This window comes from Suncus etruscus, chromosome 10, assembly GCF_024139225.1.
Source record: "Suncus etruscus isolate mSunEtr1 chromosome 10, mSunEtr1.pri.cur, whole genome shotgun sequence".
NCBI lineage: Eukaryota > Metazoa > Chordata > Mammalia > Eulipotyphla > Soricidae > Suncus > Suncus etruscus.
Window position 1 is genome coordinate 15,441,640 of NC_064857.1, and position 16,488 is coordinate 15,458,127.

A 16,488-nucleotide genomic window follows, 5' to 3' on the forward strand; every position below is an offset into this window, starting at 1 on the left:
CCTTCTTCCTTGCTGATGTGTGCTTGTAAAGCTATAAATTTTTCTCTCAGGACCATTTTTGCTGTGTCCCATAGATTCTGGCAGTTTTGTGTCTTCATTATTATTTGTTTCCAGGAAAGTTTTTATTTCTTTTTTTATTTCATCTCGGACCCACTGGTTGTTCAGTAGCAGGGTGTTTAATTTCCAATTGTTAAAGTTTATCTTCTGTGTGCCTTTGTAGTTCACATCTAATTTCAGAGCCTTGTGGTCAAGCAAAGGTAGCCTACAAGATTTCTATCCTCTTGATTTTATGGAGGTATGTTTTATGTGTCAGCATGTAGTCTATCCTGGAGAATGACCCATGTACATTGGGAAAAAAATGTGTATCCAGGTTTTGTGGGATGGAGTGTCCTATATATATCTACTAGTCCTCTTTCTTCCATTACTCTTTTCAGAGCTAGTATGTTTTTGTTGGGTTTCAGTCTGGTTGACTTATCAAGTGTTGATAAGGCCGTGTTGAGGTCTCCCACAATTATTGTGTTATGACTGATTTCTTCTTTCAGATTTGTCAGTAACTGTATTAGATAATTTGCTGGTCTCTCATTGGGTACATATATGTTTAATAGTCTGATTTCTTCCTGTTGCACATATCCCTTGATTCATACATAGTGTCCATCTTTGTCCCTTACCACTTTTCTGAGTATAAAGTTGGTGTCATCAGATATTAATATGGCCACTCCAGCTTTTTGAGGGTGTTGTTTGCTTGGATGATTTTCCTCCAGCCTTTGATTTTTGAGTCTATGTTTGTTCTGACTATTCAGATGTGTTTCTTGTAGGCAGCAGAAGGTTGGATTCATCTTTTTGACCCATTTTGCCACTCAGTGTCTTTTAATTGGTGAATTTAGTCCATTGAGGGAGATGATTGTCATAGGATTTAATGTCATCTTTGTAGATAAGTTTGCTGTGTTTGTTGGTCTCTCTTGTCTTAGAGTAGACCTGTCAGTTTTTCCTTGAAGGCTGGTTTTTCATCTGTGAAGTTTCTGAGCTGTTGTTTATCCATGAAGCTATGTATTCTTCCTTTAAAACTGAACGTGAGTCAGAATGGGTGCAGTATTCTAGATGAGGCATTTATTTCATTCAGTCTTGTCACAATATCCCACCACTGTCTTCTGGCCTTGAGAGTTACTTGTTGACATGTCTGCTGTAAGTCTTATGGATGCTCCTTTTACTGTAATTTCCCTTTTTATCCTGCTGCTTTCAGTATCCTATCTCTATCTGTGGGATTTGTCATTGTAATGAGGATGTGTCTTGGGGTGTTTTTCTTTGGGTCTCTTTTAGCTGGTACTCTTTGGGCGTGCAGAATTTGATTGCATGTAGTCTTTAACTCTGGGAGTATCTCTTTGATGATGTCTTTGACAGTTGATTCTTCCTGGAGATCTCCTACGTGGGTCTCTGGGACTCCAATGATTCTTATGTTGTTGCTGTTGAGTTTATCAAAGACTTCTATTTTCATCTGTTTGCATTCCTTAAGTACTTTTTTCATTGCCTGTTCATTTGTCTTAAGGTTCTTTTCTAATTTCTTCTGTTTTGTTGAGTTTTTCTGCATCACATCTTCCAGTACTCCAATTCTCTCCTCAGCTACTGTTACCCTTCTGGCGAGGCAATCCATTGAGGTTTTCAGTTGAGCTACCATGTTTTTCAGATCTGTTATTTCAGTTTGGAGTTTTCTAATTTCTGTATTTGTGTTCTGTTCAGATCGATCTATGCTTTCTCTGAGTTCTACAAACATCTTCCATATTGCTATTTTAAGTTCCTTATCCGAGAGGTTAATAAGGTGGTTGGAATTTATTAGGTCATCCGAGCTTTCGTCTTTATTCTCTGTGCATGGTGTTTGCCTTCGAGGTTTCCCCATTGTCACGCTTGTAGTGTGGTTTTTTTCCTGCATGTTGTAGTGGGATTCATTGGTTAGAAAGAGTGTGCAGCCGCTAAGGCACTCTTCTGCTGCCTCTAGTTGACAGTTTTTTGGGGGTGCGCTCCCTAGGCCTCTGAGGAGACCTTCAGGTATTCAGAAACACAGACAGGCACAGGAGAAGTTTCCCTTGAAGTCCTCAGAGTGAACAAAGGCACAGTAGGGTGGAGCCTCCACAGGCCAGAGAGCTCAGCTTATTGGTCAGCGACCCCCACAGCCAGAGTTTACTCACTGGGTAGCTTCAAAATGCAGTTTTTTGGGGGGTTCGCTCCCTAGGCCTCTGAGGAGACCTTCAGGTATTCAGAAACACAGACAGGCACAGGAGAAGTTTCCCTTGAAGTCCTCAGAGCGCTAGTTTATACATTTTAAATACCTTCACCATTTTACCCTCTCTCCTTCCCTCCGTCTCTGGTGAGCCCTGATCTGTTTTCTGTACAGTTTTTTTAGAAGCAATATACATGTACTATATTAAAACCCTGTGTTCTAACACAAACTATTTTTGAGGTAACAATGGACATTACAGAGAACAGCAACCAAAAAATATTTTAATTTTGAAATCACAAAATAACAATTAAATGTCTTATAACATATGTGGGTTATAGAATAAAGTTAATATTTCCAGAGAATAATTTCTTTTTTTAATTACTTGAAATCACTGTCATATAATTTGTTTTACACTGGAAAAAATATCATCATCTATTTTCTTTTCTTTTCTTCATTTTTTGAGGATGAGGGCATACCCAAAGACAATCAGATATTGCTCCTGGCTCTGCACTCAGAAATCACTCCTGGAATGTTTGGAAGACACTATTGGATGCTGGTGATTGACCCCTGGTCAGCTGCATGCAAGGCAATTGCTCTATCTGCTATTCTATTGCTATCTCTTTTCAATTAATAGATATACTTTATTTTCAAACACCTCTGCACTCTTTTTAATTTCTTCTAAAACTTATTACAAACCAAATAATTGTAGTCAGTGCAATAAACTTCTGAAAACATAAACAAGGGTTTTACTATAACTCTGAAGCTTTATAATTTTCTTTTTAATATTTTTATTAAGATAATTTTATACTAGCAGATAGGCAGAAATTACAACTGTTGCCATTTTTAATATATCCATAAAGATGTAAAAATACAGTCGAGGAAAGCTAGATCTATTCTTCAGAATTAAAATTAGAAATTCTCTAAAATTAGTATTAGATTCTAAAAAATATCAGATAAATATCACTGACAAAAAAAACATTTTATAACAAATAAATATATCAACAAAGAGCTGTTGCTACTATACAAAGAAATCAATAAAAGGGATGTATTTTGTTTTAAATTAATACAACCAGTTTTTTTCTTTTTCTTCTCTTTTCTTTTCCTTTTTCTTTTTTTTTCTATTTTGCAATAAATTATCAAATCCAGTGCTCTACCACTTACCTGCATCCCTGAAATAAATCCTACAACTAGATTTTTAAAGTTAGAAAATTCAAAAGTTAGCAAAATCAAAATTCAACAAAATAAAATTCACTCTTCCAAATATGCACCTGAACTTAAGCTGCAATTTCAGCAGAAAGATCAAGCTTCTGAAAGTTCAATAATTAAACTGAAGCTTATAATATTTTTAATAAAAGCTAAAATGGAGCTTATATGTGTGGTACATATTAAAATAAAATGTTAATGAAATAAAAAGAAAATAACTTTATTATTTAATCACAAAAACTTTAGCAAGCACCTTATGTTTTAGTGTATCATTTACTCTTTACAATGATCAGGGCAAAAATCCACTGCCTAATCAAAACATGAGACAGCATCTCACACCACAGAGACTGGCACACCTCAAGAATAACATGAGGGCCGGGAAGGTGGCGCTAGAGATAAGATGTCTGCCTTGCAAACGCTAGCGTAGGATGGACCGCGGTTCGATCCCCCGGTGTCCCATATGGTCCCCCCAAGCCAGGGATGATTTCTGAGCGCATAGCCAGGAGTAACCCCTGAGCGTCAAACGGGTGTGGCCCAAAAAACAAACAAACAAAAAAAAAAGAATAACACGAGAATAACACGAACAACAAGATCTGGTGCAGGTGCAGAAGAATGGACTGTCATTCACTGCTGATGGGAACTTTACTGGTTCAGACTTTCTGGATAACAATATGGACTTTCCTCAAAATTCTAGAAATTGAGCTTCCATTTGACCCAGAAACATCACTCAGGTAATAAACTCTAGAAACACTAACAAAATGCAGAAAAGGTATCTGCACTCCTATGTTCACTGTAAAGCTACTTACAATAACTAGAATCTAGAGTCAAAGTTCCCAAGAATAGATGAGTAGATAAGGAAATATGGTACAATTACACAATAGAATGCTGTTAAAAAAAAATGAAGTCATGACAATGATAGTTGGAACTGATCACTCCAGACAAAAATGGGGTGCTAGGGGCCAGAACCATAGCACAGCAGTAGGGCATTTGCCTTGCACACTGCTGATCCAAGATGGACCCGGATTCAATTCCCAGCATCCCAAGTGGTCCCCTGAGCCTGCCAGGAGCGAATTCTTAGTGAAGATCCAGAAGTAACCTTCTCTTTCACATTTCCTTTTTAACATTGTGGTTTACTCTATTGTTAATGAAGAAGTATGTATTATGCGTATCACTTTATTCCCTTTTAGCACCCTATTTTTGTAGGTTTGTTTTGGTTTGGATGCCACACCTGGTGGCGCTCAGGGGTGATTCCTTGCTCTGCACTCAGAAATTGCTCCTGGCAGACTCAGTGGCCCATATGGGATGCTGGGGATTGAACTCCGGTCTGTCCCATTTGCATGCAAGGCAAATGCCCTATGGGTGTGCTATTGCTCTGGCCCCATTAATAATTTAAATAATCAGTCTGAACAAGAACTGGGAGCTGAAAGAAGATAAAGTGATATGCATGAAACTCCTACAGTAATTCTGTCTAAAAGGAAAAAAAGAAGAAACAGAAGTTTTAGCCAGAAAAGAAGGAAAGGAGAGGCAGGAAAACTGGGGACATACAGCCATTTGAGAGCTGTAACCTTGCCTACAAATGCAATTGCCAAGCCTCTTCAACAAGTGGTGCTGGGACAACTGGTCAGCCACATGCAAAATAAAAGGGAACTCGTACCTCTATCTAACACCATGCACAAAGGTCAAATCACAATGAATTAAAGACCTTGATATCAGACCCAAAACTATAAGGCAGGGGTCTCAAACTCGAGGCCCGCGGGCCATTTGCGGCCCTCCATACATTTTGTGGCCCACGGCCGGCCTTCAAATATCGCAGTATTCACGATTATTCGCTTACTGAATAATTGCAATAAAAATCGCATTAGTAAGAAAAAATCGCATTAAACATTCGTATACCCCGAGCAGTTTCCTTCGGGGTATGCAAATGTTTAATGCGACTTTTTGCGGGTTTTTTTTCTTACTAATGCGATCTTATTGCGAATATTTGGTAAGCGAAATCCCTTATACGGCCCTGCCTCCCCCCGACTTTGCCTCCTGCAGCCCCCAGGTAAATTGAGTTTGAGACCCCTGCTATAAGGTATATAAAAGAAAATGTGGGCAAACCCTCCATGATGTTGAGACTAAAAACATCTTCAAGGAGGAAACACCACTGTCCAAACAAGTGGAAGCAGAGATAAACAAATGGGACTACATTAAAATGAGAAACTTCTGCACTTAAAGCAAACAATGACTATTGATACAAAGGCCACTCAAGGAATGGGAGAAACAGGCCGGGGTGGGATGGGGAGAAGGGAAATTTGGGACATTGGTGATGGGAATGTTGCTCTGGTGAAGGGGGGTGTTCTTTACATGACTGAAACCCAACCACAATCATGTTTGTAATCAAGGTGTTTAAATAAAGATATTAATTAAGAAAAAAAAGAGGGCCCGGAGAGATAGCACAGCGACGTTTGCCTTGCAAGCAGCCAATTCAGGACCAAAGGTGGTTGGTTCGAATCCCGGTGTCCCATATGGTCCCCCGTGCCTGCCAGGAGCTATTTCTGAGCAGACAGCCAGGAGTAACCCCTGAGCACCGCCGGATGTGACCCAAAAACCAAAAGAAAAAAAAAAAAAGAAAAGAAAAGAAAAAAAAAAGAGACATACAGAAAAAGAAACTCTTCTCCCAATATCTATCTAAATTGTAATTATTTTTTACTTTATATCCTCTCAATTATACCATAAGTATCTTAGGGTAATAATTAATTCCATTTTTATTCAAATGTCATCAAATTCTCAGCTCAGATTGTAGCAACCATAAACCTTCAATAAAACTGCTGGTGAATAGAATGATATAACATATACAAAGTGATTGGGAAAAAAATCTGACATCTAATCTCTAACTACAAGTAAAACTGCCTTCTTTGTGATAATTTTGTAGGGGCTGGAAAGGTAGCACTGGGGTAGGGGCGTTTGCCTTACACTTAGCTGATCCAGAATGGATGGTGTTCAAATCCCGGTATCCCATATGGTTGCCTGTGCCTACCAGGAGCAATTTCTGAGTGCAGAGCACTGCTGGATGTGACCAAAAAAATAATAATAATAAATATGTTAATTTTGTGGAGAGATACTTCCTAGTAATCTAGAACACTTATGCATGTATTGCTTTAAATATTTGTTTCTACTAAACTGTTGACTACAGTCGTACATATAAAGTATTTATCTCTAAATGGCCAACAGTTTGGAATTATCCTTTCCATATAAAAGTTACTTGAGAAATGTGACATGGCTGAATGAATGGAAAGACAAATATGAAAACAATTTTAATACACTATGCTAAAGGTCAGTATCTATAGAACAAACAAACAGGGGCATAGAAGAGGAAATGCCAACTAAAGGCGGGGAAGTTATGAGAAACCACATGAAAGATTTAAAATGCAAGCTTTGTGAATAGATTGTGTTACATGAGAGAAAAAAATGACTGAAACCAAAGAAAGGAAGCATTTCAGATTTATGACCCCTGATTCATCCAAAATATGAACTAACAAGAAAGAAAATTAACTGAGCACCATGATGCCACAATGACCCTTTCCCTCATAAAAAAGAAAGTAAAAGAAAATTAAAAATGATTAAACTATATAATCAGGAGTAAATTCATAAAGGTACTTGCAAGCTGGCTACAAAGCTAGGTTTTGTATTTCATCCCCTAAACAACTGAGCTTAGGATCCTGAAAAAATTAATTACAATGCATGCGTTTCTGTGTCACAGAAATGTAGCAAATAAGTGGAGATTATTAAAGATAACCTTTAGAGATAATTGAATTAACACAAGGCAATATATATGAATGTCTAAATAACTATGTTAATATTTTTAGTGATAATAGAAAGAAAAATACTCCAAAAATTATTTACTAACTAATTATTTACTAGACTACTTTAGACAAGATATAAAGAATTTGGAGGGCAGCCACACAGGGCAGCAGAGGTGACTGAGGAGCTAGCCAAAGCTCAGATCACCTGACTTAGCAGCAACATGGTCTTCAGGAAGATTTTCTCCAAGAAAATCCCAGTTAAAACCATTTACGGGATTGACCTTCTTTTCTATGACATTTCCCCTAAAGAATCAAAATATTTTCCAGTGATACACAAGACTATAGATCATATTTCTGTACCATAAAATGAAGATGAAAAGTTTCTTCAATACTTGATGATTGTTGACAAGAAATGTGCTGCTGATCAGGGCCTAAAGAAGGATTATTGGATCATGGCAAATAAAGATTCTGATGGGGACAGTTGGTGATGAATGGATTTCCTGGTTAAGCTTATTTTAGGAAGACTGTTTCCTCCAGAAAATAAGTAAGCTTTTTTCGCCAGAAAATAAGTAAGCTTGCAAGTACCGATGTGTTAGACAGTGCACTTCTCTTTAGTTTTGTATGGTATGAGGAAGTAATTTTTTCAGGAATGCATACATAATAAATATATTGTTTCATGGCTAAAACAAATAAGAGAAGGGGAAAATTAGAAAGGGAAACTGTTGGGTTACACTTTATTTTACCCAAAACACAGATCATCCCTGGTTTCTTTGTATGTTTGATTACAACTTGGATTTACACCCATACAGAGATTGTCTTCTTGTTAACCTGGGTGAGTTTACTGCCCCACCCAAGGATGGTCCCTGTACGCAATAATTCTGGCAAACAGGAGGAGCTCCATACTAGGTAGAAGACTGCCAGACTACATGTATTTCACCCTCAGCCTGGTCTGGTTTATTTCTTGTTTGACCCTGATTCACCTGGGCTTGGAAATACAATTCATGGGGTGATTTTACAGTAAGCTAAAAAAAATGCCCCAGTTTTATGCTTTAGGTGATCTGGTCTATTAGGTCTATAAAATCACCAGCCAAAGTTGAGAAGGGGAAGAATGTCAAGGTAAATAAGAGACAATAATGAAATTATTTTTAAACACTGATAGGAGACCACCGAATAGAAATATGTTGCAGGCCTTTGGAAATAAGCCTAAGTACTGTGTTCCTTTCTTTTATGTTCACATATAGAGAAATAAAACTGCGATTAGAGTTTCTCCAGTTATACTGATGACAGTAGGCCAATGCTCCTTATAACTAAAGAAGGAGATATATCCATTCAATCTATTATAGACGCCAAACAACCTGATTCCCTACAAATGCACACAGATCTATAAATGTATAAGCTGATCTTTTCTAAGAAAGAGTTCTTCAAAGTCATGTCAGCCTTTCTCTAAAAGCTATTTATCTTTGCCTATTAAGTGGAATACATCCAAGTTCCTGACTCTTACCTAGGATTCTCATATATCCCCATTATTGAGCTCATCTCATTATGTCATTAACTCACCTAATAGAATACATTACTGCCTGTTTGTCAGCATCTATGTTCCAGTCACCCTCCTACCAGCATCCAGATTTGTTTTCAAATTTAAAGCTCATTGTCAGTGCAACCCATGTACTTTAGGCAAAGCTGATCCAATGATTTCTGATCTCTGGGGAGGCTGTTGTTGACAGTAGCAATCAAATTCATTCTCCACCCTTGCCCACAGTGCCTGGCATATTTGTTGAGCATGGTACCCAGTCAAATCAGTATGAATCTCAGGACTTGAAAAGAACATTCAAACAGAAGCTCTTTTCCCAACAAAAATAAACAAACAAACATATATTCTATCATTAATGGAATACATTATGTTGTGAAAGCTTAAAAAGATATATTTAAAATATTTTTTAAAGTGGACCAGAGAAATAGTATGCTGGATAGAGTATTTGCCTTACATGCAGCAACTGACCCCAGTTTGATACCTGGCACTCAATATATTCACTGGGGCACCACCAGCAATTATCCCTGAGGGCAGAACCAGGAGTAAGCACTGAACGCAGCCAGGTGTGCCCCCCCCACTGAAAATAAAATCCAAAAACTAGGATATCATGAAGCTAATTAGCCTTTTACCACAAAAAATCAAAAGCAGTAAATTACTGAATTTTCAAGTAATTGGAGGGGGGACATGGGAATAATATTTACAATTGCAATAATAATAGATACTAATATATATGCAAATTTAACAAAAATGGATAAAAAGTAATATGGAAGAAAATAAGTGAATGTGTAAGTGGATAGTAGGGTAAAAGGTAATGATGGAATAAAACATAAATTTCATCATTTCTTGGAACATCGGTGATGGGAATGTTGCACTGGTAAAGGGGAATGTTCTTTTTATGACTAAAATCCAACTACAGTCATGTTTGTAATCAATTTGTATAAAGGTATTTTTAAAAACTTTCTAATAAAACTTAAAATTTTTTCATTATTTCTAACTAGAGTCAGTTATTCTGAAATATGTCATCACAATAAAAATTATTTTAGTTATTAAAGTAGCATTAGTTATTAAAGAATGAGATATACCCATTCAATCCATTATAGCCACCAATTAGCCTGATTCCCTACAAATGCACACAAATCTATAAATTTAAAGTTTACAATAGTAATTCATTTATTATTTTTAATTGCAGAGCAGTTACACCAGTCCATCTACCAGTATTTCGATATCTCTCTCAGGTAAATTTTGTGCCAATGCGTTTTCTTTTTAACTGTTGCAGAAAGTATGAACCATATTTTCTATGATGAATACACATAATTCAAATTTACTAAGATTCAAAAAATTAAAAAATAAATGGCCTAAAAAATATAAATAAATAAATAAATGGCCTAAATTTAGAAGATGAAACCAGCTATATCCCAGATCAATGACTGGTTTATTTTCTAATAAGGTATATACATAACTTCATGAACTTGTAACATTAAGATTATTATATGAGAATAATACACATGATTTTTGATAATATTGCATATCTGAAACTGAGGAAGTTTTAATGTAATGTAATTCAATTTATAAAATAAAATTAGATGATCACAGGACATAGCTGATAGAGACCCTAAATTTGATCCCTGTCACTACATGAACACCACCAGACACAAGCAGTGCAACACTGAGCACTGTTCAATGTTTAGTTTTGAGCACTAGATCATTCAGCCTGCATAACCAAGAATTGCCAGGAGGGTCACTGGGCCCCTAAGTAGTGGTTGGGAAAGTAAAATTAGATTAAAGTCAGTCAGATAGAACATAAAATTAAATTAAGTGAGGCTAATCTCTAAGAAAACTAAAATGATATAATATATGTGGGCAATCAATGAATAGCTGTGGGATGAATCAATTTTCCTGTAATAATTTTTCAATAATGTCCAGACATTATTATGAATTATATGTATAAAGTACAAAGAGAATTTTCACTTTATACTTTCGGAATGAGAAAATTTATTTACCTTAGTAAATTTCACAACCAGCAGAGCAGATTCTAAGCACAGTAAAATCAAAACTTCTAGATGTCAACAAAATTCTACCTGTATTTTTAGGCCAAAGGTATTTATTTCCAATTTCTTCCATATTTTGCTGTGCAAATGACATTTGCTATTCAAATGACAATTGCCACACACACATTTTTTAATGTAGTTCCCATCTCTGGAGAAAAAAATGGGAGCATACTAAATTTTTGGCTATTGCATTAATGACTTTATAACAAATACAGGAAGTTTCACAAATATAACTGCTAATGAATTCTCTGTCCCTTCTTCCATTTTTTAATTCTCTGTTCTCTTTCTATTTCTTAATAACTTTGCTTTCGGTCATCCCTGTGGTGTACCCCAAGACCCACCCATATCTGGGAGGAGTTTTGGGAACCGGATAATAGGTGTGACCCTACCTGCAAGACCTCCCATTCCTGGGAGGGGTCGGGAAAAAGTTAGATAAGCCTGGGACGAAAGGGATTCGGCCCCTTTTTGTCTCTTGGCCGGCTTTTGGATCTTTGGGCCGCATGGAGCCCAAAGGGAAGATGGCTAACAGGAGATAAGATGCAGGGCTAGCAAAATATAGCTGAATGCTTAAAAGGTTGACATAGGCCACACACCTGTGGTGGCTAGGGCATAAATAAAGATGATTCTTCCTGAAGCCTGCGTGTGAGTGAGTCTTAATTACGCGGATTACCTGGGCCTGAAATTCGCCAGCTGGATGGGGGATGAAGCCACGTGGCTGGGGCCTAAGCACAAAGGCCTCCATCCATCGCCATCCAGCCCCATCGTTAATTAATTAATTCAACAAATGGCGCCCGAACAGGGACCTGAATCCTGAACCCAAGAAATCAGCAACAATGGTAACATTTCTGCTCTTCTGTTTCATTTTGGCTCTTTTCGGGTGCACTGAGCCCAAAACACTGGGCCACGTGCAGCCATGTTCAAACATGGCCGTGACCCCTTCTAGGGAAACAAGGGCAATTAAAACAAAAGAGGTGGAAGCTTGCATCACCTCCAGCCCAGGCCCAGGCCCAAAACTGAAACTTTGTTACAAGAAACAAAAACCTGGGCCTCTTCAAAGACTTATTAAAAGTCTAAATTGGAAACGGAGAAGAAAAAAGACTGTATTTAAAGTGGACTGATTTTCTGAAAATGACCTTTGGCTTGAATTTGGATTTCGACTTTGGAAATTTCGAACTGAACTTTTAGTTTAAATCACTTGGAACTCTGAACATCCAAAGTGCTCCCAGAGGGGAAAAAAGGCAGCGGTGAAGCCCCTGCGGCAAAAAGCTCCAAGCGGCAAGCTCCAAGCAGCTCGGCTCGGCTGGGATCTCGGCTGGGATCGGCTTGGCTGGGCTCAGCTTTGCCCGGAAAAGCGAAAAACCTGGAATCCACGCTCCAGATCACAAACCGGCAGCGGAGCCTGGAACTACGGAAGAAAGCCACGTGGTAAGATCAGCGTGGGACAAACCAACATCTGAACTTTAAAAGTATACAAAAGCCACGTGGTGAGATCAGCGTGGGACAAATTAATCTAAACTATGGTTTTAGGTGTAGAAAATTAGTGGGTAGTAATATTTTACTCATAGTTGGTGATGGGATAAGTTTTAATTAGTTAGTGGTTAAAAAATAAAAATATAAGGGAGGTAATACAGATTAGCCCATTTTAACATCTAATTTCTAACCACCTGCATCTTTGTCTTAGTCATTTTCTTTATGATTTAAATGTGTTTTGTTGTCTTTCAGAGTTAATATTTTCAATTGCAAAATGTTTTACTGTGTATTTTAATGTACTTAGCCTGTTTTTAAAATGTATGTTATGCATGTATGCTGAAGTACTTGTGTATAGGAAAAATATAGGAACAGTGAAGTTCCCCCAATATAGTTTAAAAATATAGGAACATGAAAGTTCCGAAATAGTGCTTGGTAAAAAAGCATTAATACAATTTTAGGTTACAGGTGTAAAGTATATTTTGCAAATGATATGTTTTTGAAAAGGGCTGGTATATTAATTTTCACTTTATTACGTTGGCGCATGAAAATATTTAAAAAAGGGGGAAATGTGGTGTACCCCAAGACCCACCCATATCTGGGAGGAGTTTTGGGAACCGGATAATAGGTGTGACCCTACCTGCAAGACCTCCCATTCCTGGGAGGGGTCGGGAAAAAGTTAGATAAGCCTGGGACGAAAGGGATTCGGCCCCTTTTTGTCTCTTGGCCGGCTTTTGGATCTTTGGGCCGCATGGAGCCCAAAGGGAAGATGGCTAACAGGAGATAAGATGCAGGGCTAGCAAAATATAGCTGAATGCTTAAAAGGTTGACATAGGCCACACACCTGTGGTGGCTAGGGCATAAATAAAGATGATTCTTCCTGAAGCCTGCGTGTGAGTGAGTCTTAATTACGCGGATTACCTGGGCCTGAAATTCGCCAGCTGGATGGGGGATGAAGCCACGTGGCTGGGGCCTAAGCACAAAGGCCTCCATCCATCGCCATCCAGCCCCATCGTTAATTAATTAATTCAACAATCCCGAAACAAATGTATTATGATCAGTTATATCAACAATGTGATACATTTTCTTTAAATAAATAATTTAAATTAAAAAAAAGAAATGTGAGTGTCTAATTTCTCTTAATGGACAGGCTAGTGTAGAATTGCTCAGGCAGGCACTGACTCAGTCAGCAGCAAAAGCAGAAATAACACTCACCCAGCAATAGTGTCAGAGAACAATATTCAGAAGTGACTCCTTGGAGAATGTAATCTACCCCTCAGGGACTCTAATGATAATGGAGATAAGGAAAAACTTACAACTGAGTAGAGCTGCTTACAGTGAAGTGGAGAGTAAAATGAATAAGATTTGAGCATTAAAGGGCAAGCTCAATGTTTTAGAGGCATGCAAATTATATGCTGCTATTATACATTTTCTGGTATTTTGTTTCCTGGAATCAGAACTCTGATGGGAGATTGATTAGGGACACTTTGGCTAATCAGTTTCCTTTTCCCTCCTTCAGAACATATGAAGCACCTTTCCTGGAATAATTTACCTCCAGATTTTTTTAAGTTTGTTTTCTTTAAAACAATAAACTTTTTCATCAAGACACTAATTTTTCAGTAATCAAGAAACATTTTCGAGAGATTTGATCAATATGCCAATATATAACTATTTTTCTTACCTCTCACCCAGTCATTTTGATCATATTATTGTTTTATTAACTTCAAAGAATATAAAGTTAGCTAAATAGGCTTAAGGTGAGGCCGCACCAAGTGGTGCTCAGGGCTTTCTCCTGGCTCTGTACTCAGGGATGACTCCTGGTGGGCTCAGGGCACCCTACTGAGTGTGAGGGAGCAAGCCCGGATGGCCATGTGCAAAATACATGTCATCCCTTCTGTACTAACACTCCGGCCCCAAAAATTAGCTAAAGTTCTAACATAGTTCTTTTTTTTGTTGTTGTTGTTGTTTTTGTTTTTGGGCCACACCCGGTGGTGCTCAGGGGTTACTCCTGGCTGTCTGCTCAGAAATAGCTCCTGGCAGGCACGGGGGACCATATGGGACACCGGGATTCGAACCAACCACCTTTGGTTCTGGATTGGCTGCTTGAAAGGCAAACTCCGCTGTGCTATCTCTCCGGGCCCCTACATAGTTCTTTTCTTTATTGTGTGTCTCAATTAAACATTCACCCATCAAGTGAACTCCATGAGAAAGGTAATTTTGCATGTGTTGTTACAAATTAATTCCCATAGACTTGAAAATTAACTGTCATATATGATAGGCATTCTACAAATTATTTATTGAATGAGTATTAATCTGATTCAAGAGTTAAGTCATTGATGCCATATAGTATGAAAAATTTAGATAAGTATATTCATTCAAACTTTTTTTCAGTGAATGTCATGCCAAGTGGGCTTTGTCTAGTCTAGACTTTGTCACAACGATAGAGAATATATTGCACCATAGAAATCTGAACAGGCATTTAGAAGAAAATAAAACTAGGCATAAGTCCAACCCTGTCAACCAAGATGACCTGTTAGACAATAATATTCCCATTCTAATAGTACAAACTATTAAACCTATCAGAGACCATCTGTAAAATAGCAATTATAATAATAGGACATGTCTCCTAAGATTAGTGTGCAGATTAAATAAATTAGTGCATATAAAAGTAATAGTGCAGTCCTGTACTTTAGTTAACTGCTATATTCATGGTCTTCAGTGTGAAACTTACTACAATTGAGAGGAAGAAGAAGCAGGAACACTAGAAAATTGGAGGTTGTGGAAGTTTTGTACTCTAGTATAGGTTGTAGTGCTGGAATGTTTCATACATGAAGCTATCATTCACAATCTTGTAAACTATGTCAAATAAATGCCCAATATTTGCTAAGGGTAAATCTCAGTAGTAGATTCATGTGCAAAATTGTTATATTACATATGTATGTGATACATACATATTATATATAACATTTCTTTGAAACCAAAGCCCACTGAAAATGTATAATGTGCTAATACATTTTCTATTTTGATCCAAAGAAGATTAAAGAAAAATGTAATTGTTTTTATTCATTCATTCAATTCGATTTCACCTTATCTGAGTGGTACTGCCAGCCTGTAAAAAAGAAAGATATAGTCTCTGTCTCAAGAGTACATTCAGTAATCAAGTAATCACGAAGGTGAACATACTGGGTAACAGATCTGATGGAATGAAATCTATCAGAAAAGTTTGCAAAGGGATGGTGAGAACATTAGGACTTAAATTGTTGGAGAGGAAGTGTCTTAGAACTAAGCCTCAGACGTGGGAATGAGAAAAGTAGAATTGTAGGCAAAATCCACAGTGGGGATGGGAAGAATCAAAATGGAAAGTGAGGATATGGCTGGACTTTGAGATTCATTGCAAGGGACTAGCACTCAAATTGCTGTCTGTTTAATCACTCAAGGGAACTAGGACTATCAGAAAGACAAACATGAGCTCATAAAGGAATTAGTACATCAACTCAAATATGTTGGATTTTATTCTCTAAAACAAGAAGTTCAAATCACAAATATCTGCAGGAATCTTATAGGACATATGATTAAGTAAAGTGGATCAGGTGTGAAAAACATTCTAATTACAGGAACTATACATAATTACCTGCCTCATTCAGGTACCAGGTACAGTACTATCAGTACAGAGATTTCTAATCTCTTGGACTGAACACAGAAATAAAACTCCCACAAGACAATGTGATGTTAGCCTTCATTTATGTACCAAATACAATGGGATAAAAGAGAATGGGGCTTATTCACTCCACCTGAAGAAATCCGGAAGTTTCTCTGTGAGATAATATTTCAGGTAGAACTGAGAAATAAAGGCTCATTTCTCTATTTCCAGTTATACCCTAAAATTCCCTTCAACCCAACCAGGTTGTTCTTACTGCCATCTTTCTCAAGTTTCCTTTTTATTTACCTTGTGTGTCCTAGCTCACTTCCTTATTTACCTTACCCTTAAAGTGCAAGCCTTCCTCATATGCAAAATTCATGAAGACTTTCCAGGTATCAGAATTTAATTGATAGTTCAAGAGTCAAGACTTCGGTAGTAAAACTCTTCTACTAAAAGATAAAGAAAGAAAAAATTTAAAAAGATAGTAAAAATGTAAAAAAAAAAAAACAGAAAACAAAAAAACAAAAAAACAAAAAAAAAAAAACAAAAGGTACAGGAGTAATGGTACAATGGGTCCAGGGCACATGCTCTGCATACAGCCA